Raw genomic sequence first — 8878 nt, forward strand, 5'->3', positions numbered from 1 at the left:
TTCACATGATATTCTCTGGAAAACCAGAATGCACAGACCAGGAACAGGGTATTCTTGCAACCCTCTTGCCAGCTGGCATTGATAGATTATAAGGGTCACAGAGGGATAATCATATGTTAGAGATCTGCACAATCTATTCTAGGTGGCATCTCATTTTAGTGCTCCAAACCAAGAGTTGAGTTTCGAGATAGAGCATTGGATAGTAGCACTATTTTTTTCCAATTTGACCCCCATCTTAAATGCAAGAAATCTCCATGAAGTAGTTCCAGAAGACATCTAATCAATCCTGGCAGCTAAAGGGGATTACACAGATAACTTGCTCCTTTTCAGGTTATGTAGTACATTAAAACAGATATGGAGCAGGCAATAAGGCTGAGATTTTCAAAACAATTTGGACAAAGCCATAGGGGATTAGATGCCCAGTTCCCAATCATTTTAATTTCCTACTATTTTAAACTGCTTTGAAAATCTTAGCCCAAGATGCTAATTCCATAAGCATATGTGCCATTCTGCAGTGTCTTTTACACAAGGAGTTTCAGTGGGTTACACAGGAAGAAAATCAGTGTAGAATCTGTCCTTTAGTTTTAACCTTTGCATGCGATTTTGAACAAACTCAGTATATGGTCACCTGCTACATACCATTACCATTATTCCCTACTGACAAAAAAGGCAGTACATTTACAACCATATAATAAAAATAATACATCAAAAAGAACAAGCAGCTATGATCTTTACATCTATTTAATTGCACATGGGAAAGTTTTAGACCATGAAATGTGGAGTGGTTAGTTTACTGTAAATAATTAATAACAATAAAAACATTAAAACCAATGAAACATTGTTTTTTTCATCGTTCCTTCGAAGATGAAAAATACAGACTCCTATGGTTCAAGCAGCTGGGAAGAAGGTGACTGCATGGCATACTCCTTCAAGGGCTATGTCTTTTTGTTCCGCATGATTTGAGAAACACTCACTTTCCAAGGGTGTCTCAATAATTCAGCTCATAAGCAGGTACAAGACATATCTTCCTCAAGCTCTATTTAGAAGTCAGTACAGATATGTTCATACAAGTCAGTAAAACATGATGCATAATAATTTATATTACCTAATAAAACCAAGATCCATTTATTAAATCTTACATCAAACTACATACATTAGTTTGATGCCAGATTTTCTTGGGATCTGTGGAAACCTTGAGGACACACATGAAACATGGGATGATGGGGAACATCTAAAGAGAAGAGTATGAAAAGAAATACAATGAAAAGCTACATTTCTCATTGAAAATAACGGTGTAGTGACCAAATGAGCTTCAGCTCCTTTCCTTTTGCCTAAAATGTCATGGTCTAAAATGAAACTTGTAAGATATATGTTTCACATTATAATTTGTGAAATGTACATCAAATATTACTCATGCATAATATATAACCATTTTTTCCCCAATTATACTTTGACAAAACCCCAGCCAATGGGCATGCATGAGCACAAAATGACAATCTTACAACAAATGAATTGCCCCTAATGGGCAAAACTCTCCTCTTGGTTACATGGCAATAACTTACCATACTTACCAACTTACCAGAATATGAGTGTCTAACCTGATATATTTAATGATATCCTAGGGCCCATCAGATTTCACAGATCAAAGTACTGATATTTTGATGTTTCTTTGTTCAAAGTCACTTTTTCCATCTGTTCAGAATTTGTACATGGATGTATCCCAGTGAGCCAGTCACTGAAGATTTGAAAAATTTATAAGAATTAAATCAGAATGGTAATTAAGTACTTCCGTAAGGAAGGCTTCCCAAAAGGAAATCCATGAAGACATGGTGGCTGATGACACAGGGGGAGATACTCCTTCATATGCCTCAGTAAAAAACTGGGCTGCTCAATTTAAGTGAGGGAGAATCAGGACTGAGAAAGAGTCAATGTCAGAACACCTCAGAGAGGCCACTACCTCTGAAAAAGTTGATGCAGTTCACATGGTGGTAGTGAATGAAAGAAGATCAACAAATCAGACACATAGCTGAGACAGTGGGCATCAGCACTGGGTCAATGCATGCCCACCTTAAAGAAGATTTGCGCTTGAGAAAGGTGTCAGCAAGTTGGGTGCCCAGAATGTTGAGGGATGATCAGACGAGAGAGTGACTTGACCTTTTCAGGGAATATCTGGAACTTTTTGCTTCTCCAGTACAATGAATCACCTCACACATCCCAGGTTGCAGTGACTATACCAACCAAATGTGGCTTTCAGCTGCTTCCCCATCCAGCTTATTCAGCAGATTTGGCTCGCTTAGACTTCCACCTGTTCCCCAAGCTGAGGGAAGACCTTTGAGGGAAGAGTTTCAGTGATTATCATGAGTTACTTCTATCAGCTGAGAAATTTCTGGACATGCAGGACAAGAACTTGTACAGAATAGGCATAGTCAAGTTGCAGCTGCTCAGGACCAAATGTATTCATGTCAAGGGGGGAGGATATATACTGACAATAAAACAATTGAACCCAAACTATGTATTTTTCTTTATAAGGCAAGAAACTTTTTGACGGCCCCTCGTATTAAGCCTCTCTATATAAAGGAAAACAAACATATTGAGTAGTTATAAAAATGTATTTCAGTTATTGTTATTTGAAGAATACCTTTTGGTAAAAAGGTTACAGATAATGAGGTTTATTCAAATACAATCAAAGCATGACTTCATTTTTTTTGGACTTTTCGCTGCATACAGAGATCCAGCATTGTCTGTCTGTCATGTCTTTATTTAAACTTGAGGAGCCATGGCTGCTGTGAATGACATTGCCCTCGGTCCTTAAAATATCATAGTTCAGATGTTACAACACAATTCCTAGGATCAGTTCACTAAAGGAAAGTGGTCTTATTTCATGGAAGTTTCTTGAGTTACACCAAGGATGAATTTGGCCCCAGGGGTTATTTAAACACACTATAATGTTATACAAACTGAAAACAAGCGTGAACTCCTGGCTCCTATTGAAGTCAATGGAAAAAAAACCCTCCCATTCAGTTCACTGGGGCCAGGATTTCTTCCTACATATTTAAGGCTAGGGTGTCTCTCTTATACTCCTGTGAGTAGCGGCTCACAATTTGGCCCTTTCATTCTAGCTCAGGGATCGGCAACCTTTGGCATGTGGCCTGTCAGGGAAAGCCACTGGTGGGTCAGGACAATTTGTTTACCTGCAGCATCCGCAGATTCAGCCGATTGCAGCCCCCATTGGCCTGGAACAGTGAACCGCAGCCAGTGGGAGCTGCAATCGGCCAAACCTGCAGATGCTGTAGGTAAACAAACCATCCCGGCCCTCCAGCGGCTTTCTTTGTCGGGTCGCATGCCAAAGGTTGCCGATCCCTGTCTAGCTTAAACAACTAAACCAGTGCAGTGCCAATGCCAAGCTTACTTGTTTTGGTTTGCAGTGGGTTCACTTGAATCTTTTTTCCAGTTTCAGTTCACTTGACTTCTCCCCTCCTTAAGTTTAGGTACCTGAACATAGCAAGACATAATTTAGTTTTATCTCCTGTATTTTCCTTTCTGTATGGATACTTTATTCAAATTCATATAGGGACAATGCCAAACCTTAAGGGCTCAATCCACACTCCCCTTATTTTCATCTGTTCAAGTTGCCATACATTTGACACTCTGGCTTTGATTATGCTAACACCAAGGGGCCCAGAGCTGCACTATAATCAGGGATAGCACTAGGAGGATGGGAGGGAATGCTGTCTAAAACATCTCTTCTCCTGCTCCTCAGCTGGCTGGCTGGCTCTGCTGACTAATACACAGAAAAAACAGAACCATAGCTCTGCCTGCTCCCTGCCCCTCTCTTCTCCCAGGGAGGTGCTATTTGGTAGTACCCAGAGTTGAAATTCTGGGCCTCTTTTCTACATGAGGAGAAAACTCCTTTCTCCCTATCTCTCCCACTGAGCACCCACATGGGGTTGATCCTCCTTATGGGGGAGGAGGGACACAATTTAGTCTTGTGTCAGAGTAGCAGTCATGTTAGTCTGTATCTGCAAAAAGAAAAGGAGGACTTATGGCACCTTAGAGAGTGATGAGTCATCCTTCAGGCTAGGTTGTAGATCCTTGATGATGCGTTGGAGAGGTTTTAGTTGTGGGCTGAAGGTGATGGCTAGTGGTGTTTTGTTATTTTCTTTGTTGGGCCTGTCCTGTAGTAGGTAACTTCTGGGTACTATTCTGGCTCTGTCAATCTGTTTCTTCACTTCAGCAGGTGGGTGTTGTAGTTGTAGAAATGCATGATAGAGATCTTGTAGGTGTTTGTCTCTGTCTGAGGGGTTGGAGCAAATGCGGTTGTATTGTAGAGCTTGGCTGCAAACAATGGATTGTATGGTGTGGTCTGGATGAAAGCTAGAGGCATGTAGGTAGGCATAGCGGTCAGTAGGTTTCCGGTATAGGGTGTAATTGAATGACCAAAGAGATTGAAGTGTTCTCCGACTGGTTTTTGAATGTTATAATTCTTGACGTCTGATTTGTGTCCATTTATTCTTTTACGTAGAAACTGTCCAGTTTGGCCAATGTACATGGCAGAGGGGCATTGCTGGCACATGATGGCATATATCACATTGGTAGATGTGCAGGTGAACGAGCCTTTGATAGTGTGGCTGATGTGATTAGGCCCTATGATGGTGTCTCCTGAATAGATATGTGGACACAGTTGGCAACGGGCTTTGTTGCAAAGATAGGTTCCTGGGTTAGTGGTTCTGTTGTATGGTGTGTGGTTGCTGGTGAGTATTTGCTTCAGGTTGGGCGGCTGTCTGTAAGCAAGGACTGGCCTGTCTCCCAAGATCTGTGAGAATAAATGGACACAAATCAGACGTCAAGAATTATAACATTCAAAAACCAGTCGGAGAACACTTCAATCTCTTTGGTCACTCGATTACAGACCTAAAAGTGGCAATTCTTCAATAAAAAAACTTCAAAAACAGATTCCAACGAGAGACTGCTGAATTGGAATTAATTTGAAAACTGAATACAATTAACTTAGGCTTGAATAAAGACTGGGAGTTCTTGGGTCATTACACAAAGTAAAACTATTTCCCCATGTTTATCTCCCCCTCCCCCCAGCTGTTCCTCTGACGTTTTGGCAACTACTGGAAAAGGCCCACTTTGATTATTACTACAAAAGGTTCCTCTCCCCCAGCCCCTCCCCCGCTCTCCTGTTGGTAATAGCTCATCTTAAGTGATCACTCTTGTTACAAGAAAAGGAGTACTTGTGGCACCTTAGAGACTAACAAATTTATTAGAGCATAAGCTTTCGTGAGCTACAGCTCACTTCATCGGATGCATTTGGTGGAAAAAACAGAGGAGAGATTTATATACACACACAGAGAACGTGAAACAATGGGTTTATCATACACACTGTAAGGAGAGTGATCACTTAAGATAAGCCATCACCAGCAGCAGGGGGGGAAAGGAGGAAAACCTTTCATGGTGACAAGCAAAGTAGGCTAATTCCAGCAGTTAACAAGAATATCAGAGGAACAGTGGGGGATTGTCAGAGGTGCTGTCGTCATCATGAATAGGTCAGAGTATGAACAAGAGGCTACTAGGCAGCTCTCCAACACCACTTTCTACAAGCCATTACCCTCTGATCCAACTGAGAGTTACCAAAAGAAACTACAGCATTTGCTCAAAAAACTCCCTGAAAAAGCACAAGAACAAATCCGCACAGACACACCCCTAGAACCCCGACCTGGGGTATTCTATCTGCTACCCAAGATCCATAAACCTGGAAATCCTGGACGCCCCATCATCTCAGGCATTGGCACCTTGACAGCAGGATTGTCTGGCTATGTAGACTCCCTCCTCAGGCCCTTCGTTACCAGCACTCCCAGCTATCTTCAAGACACCACTGACTTCCTGAGGAAACTACAGTCCATTGGTGATCTTCCTAAAAACACCATCCTAGCCACTATGGATGTAGAAGCCCTCTACACCAACATTCCACACAAAGATGGACTACAAGCTGTCAGGAACAGTATCCCCGATACTGTCACGGCTAACCTGGTGGCTGAACTTTGTGACTTTGTCCTCAACCATAACTATTTCACATTTGGTGACAATGTATACCTTCAAATCAGCGGCACTGCGATGGGTACCCGCATGGCCCCACAGTATGCCAACATTTTTATGGCTGACTTAGAACAACGCTTCCTCAGCTCTCGTCCCCTAATGCCCCTACTCTACTTGCGATACATTGATGACATCTTCATCATCTGGACCCATGGAAAAGAAGCTCTTGAGGAATTCCACCATGATTTCAACAATTTCCATCCCACCATCAACCTCAGCCTGGACCAGTCCACACAAGAGATCCACTTCCTGGACACTACGGTGCTAATAAGCGATGGTCACATAAACACCACCCTATATCGGAAACCTACTGACCGCTATTCCTACCTACATGCCTCTAGCTTTCATCCAGATCATACCACACGATCCATTGTCTACAGCCAAGCTCTACGATATAACCGCATTTGCTCCAACCCCTCAGACAGAGACAAACACCTACAAGATCTCTATCATGCATTCCTACAACTACAATACCCACCTGCTGAAGTGAAGAAACAGATTGACAGAGCCAGAAGAGTACCCAGAAGTCACCTACTACAGGACAGGCCCAACAAAGAAAATAACAGAATGCCACTAGCCATCACCTTCAGCCCCCAACTAAAACCTCTCCAATGCATCATCAAGGACCTACAACCTATCCTGAAGGACGACCCATCACTCTTACAGATCTTGGGAGACAGGCCAGTCCTTGCTTACAGACAGCCCCCCAATCTGAAGCATATACTTACCAGCAACCACACACCACACAACAGAACCACTAACCCAGGAGCCTATCCTTGCAACAAAGCCCGTTGCCAACTCTGTCCACATATCTATTCAGGGGATACCATCATAGGGCCTAATCACATCAGCCACACTATCAGAGGCTCGTTCACCTGCGCATCTACCAATGTGATATATGCCATCATGTGCCAGCAATGCCCCTATGCCATGTACATTGGCCAAACTGGACAGTCTCTACGTAAAAGAATGAATGGACACAAATCAGACGTCAAGAATTATAACATTCTAAAACCAGTTGGAGAACACTTCAATCTCTCTGGTCACGCGATTACAGACCTAAGAATGGCTATCCTTCAACAAAAAAGCTTCAAAAACAGACTCCAAGGAGAGACTGCTGAATTGGAATTAATTTGCAAACTGGATACAATTAACTTAGGCTTGAATAGAGACTGGGAATGGATGAGTCATTACACAAAGTAAAACTATTTCCCCATGGTATTTCTCCCCCCCACCCCACCCCCATTGTTCCTCTGATATTCTTGTTAACTGCTGGAATTAGCCTACCTTGCTTGTCACCATGAAAGGTTTTCCTCCTTTCCCCCCCCCCGCTGCTGGTGATGGCTTATCTTAAGTGATCACTCTCCTTACAGTGTGTATGATACACCCATTGTTTCATGTTCTCTGTGTGTGTATATAAATCTCTCCTCTGTTTTTTCCACCAAATGCATCCGATGAAGTGAGCTGTAGCTCATGAAAGCTTATGCTCTAATAAATTTGTTAGTCTTTAAGGTGCCACAAGTACTCCTTTTCTTTTTGCGAATACAGACTAACACGGCTGCTACTCTGAAACTCTTGTTACCGTGTGTATGGTAACACCCATTGTTTCATGTTCTCTGTATATATAAATCTCCCGACTGTATTTTCCACTGAATGCATCCGATGAAGTGAGCTGTAGCTCACAAAAGCTTATGCTCAAATAAATTTGTTAATCTCTAAGGTGCCACAAGTCCTCCTTTTCTTTTTGTGAATTTAGTCTTGTGTGATTTTCACATGTTCTTCATCTCCTGATTCACATGTGAAAGTCTGTGAGATCCTGAAGGAGCTTGCTTGCCAGCCCTGGAATCCGTCACAAGCAGCACAATAAGACAGCTCTTTTGATGCGTGAGCATGATCAATTGCTACATAAAAGATTCAGGTCAATCATACTTTTGTCTAGCCTCTTCTATACCTTTCAGTGCAGTTCCACTATCTACATCAGTAACAATCAAACCAGTTTATTTTTCATTAAGAAAGAAGCCGCATGTTACCTGCTCTGCTCTGTTATGTCACGTCATCTTTTCTCCTAACAGAAGATCAATTGTTAAGAGAGATTTGTGCTTCTACATGTCTTTAATTTTTTTTGTTAAAGATATGAGCTGCAATGTTTAATGTGGGAAGGCCAGTGGGCACACTACAGGAAATGAATTACAATAGTGACATTCCTTTCACCAGGCAGAGCAAATCAGGAAAAGGTAAGCCTTGTTCTTTTAATTACCCTATAGCATAAGTCTTTTGTATTAGCATTTAATTAAAGCTAGCATAAATATAGCAAAATGATGACGCCAAACAATCAAAGTCTGAGCCTGTATTTTCTTGATGCATTGACTTCAGAAGAAGTTTGGCATGAGCGTGGAATGCAGGACTGGGCCCTCAGTTTTGTTGTGAAGATGCAGAGGTGGTACCTGCACAGGGCTTAACATGTCATATGTTAGTTTTTTTATCTGCCTTTTGTTCTGTGTTTCACCCACAGGGTAAAAATCTGTTTCCTCATTTTAATTAGTTAATTTTCAATTCAAGTTTTCAAAACCACTTGCCATGAGACTGAAAGATTATACACTTCTGTTTTAACTTGATCCTACTGTTTCCCTATTGGTCCTTGATGCCTAAACTTGAAATTAATTAAAAAAAGTTTGTGTCATAAGATCCAAGCCACCTAGTGCAACTCACCTTCTTTAAAGCCCTTTTCTCCCTCTCAAAACCACAGCAACATCCTGAAAGAAAAGGCACTTCAAGTTTT

This window comes from Dermochelys coriacea, chromosome 4, assembly GCF_009764565.3.
Source record: "Dermochelys coriacea isolate rDerCor1 chromosome 4, rDerCor1.pri.v4, whole genome shotgun sequence".
Classification (NCBI taxonomy): Eukaryota; Metazoa; Chordata; order Testudines; family Dermochelyidae; genus Dermochelys; species Dermochelys coriacea.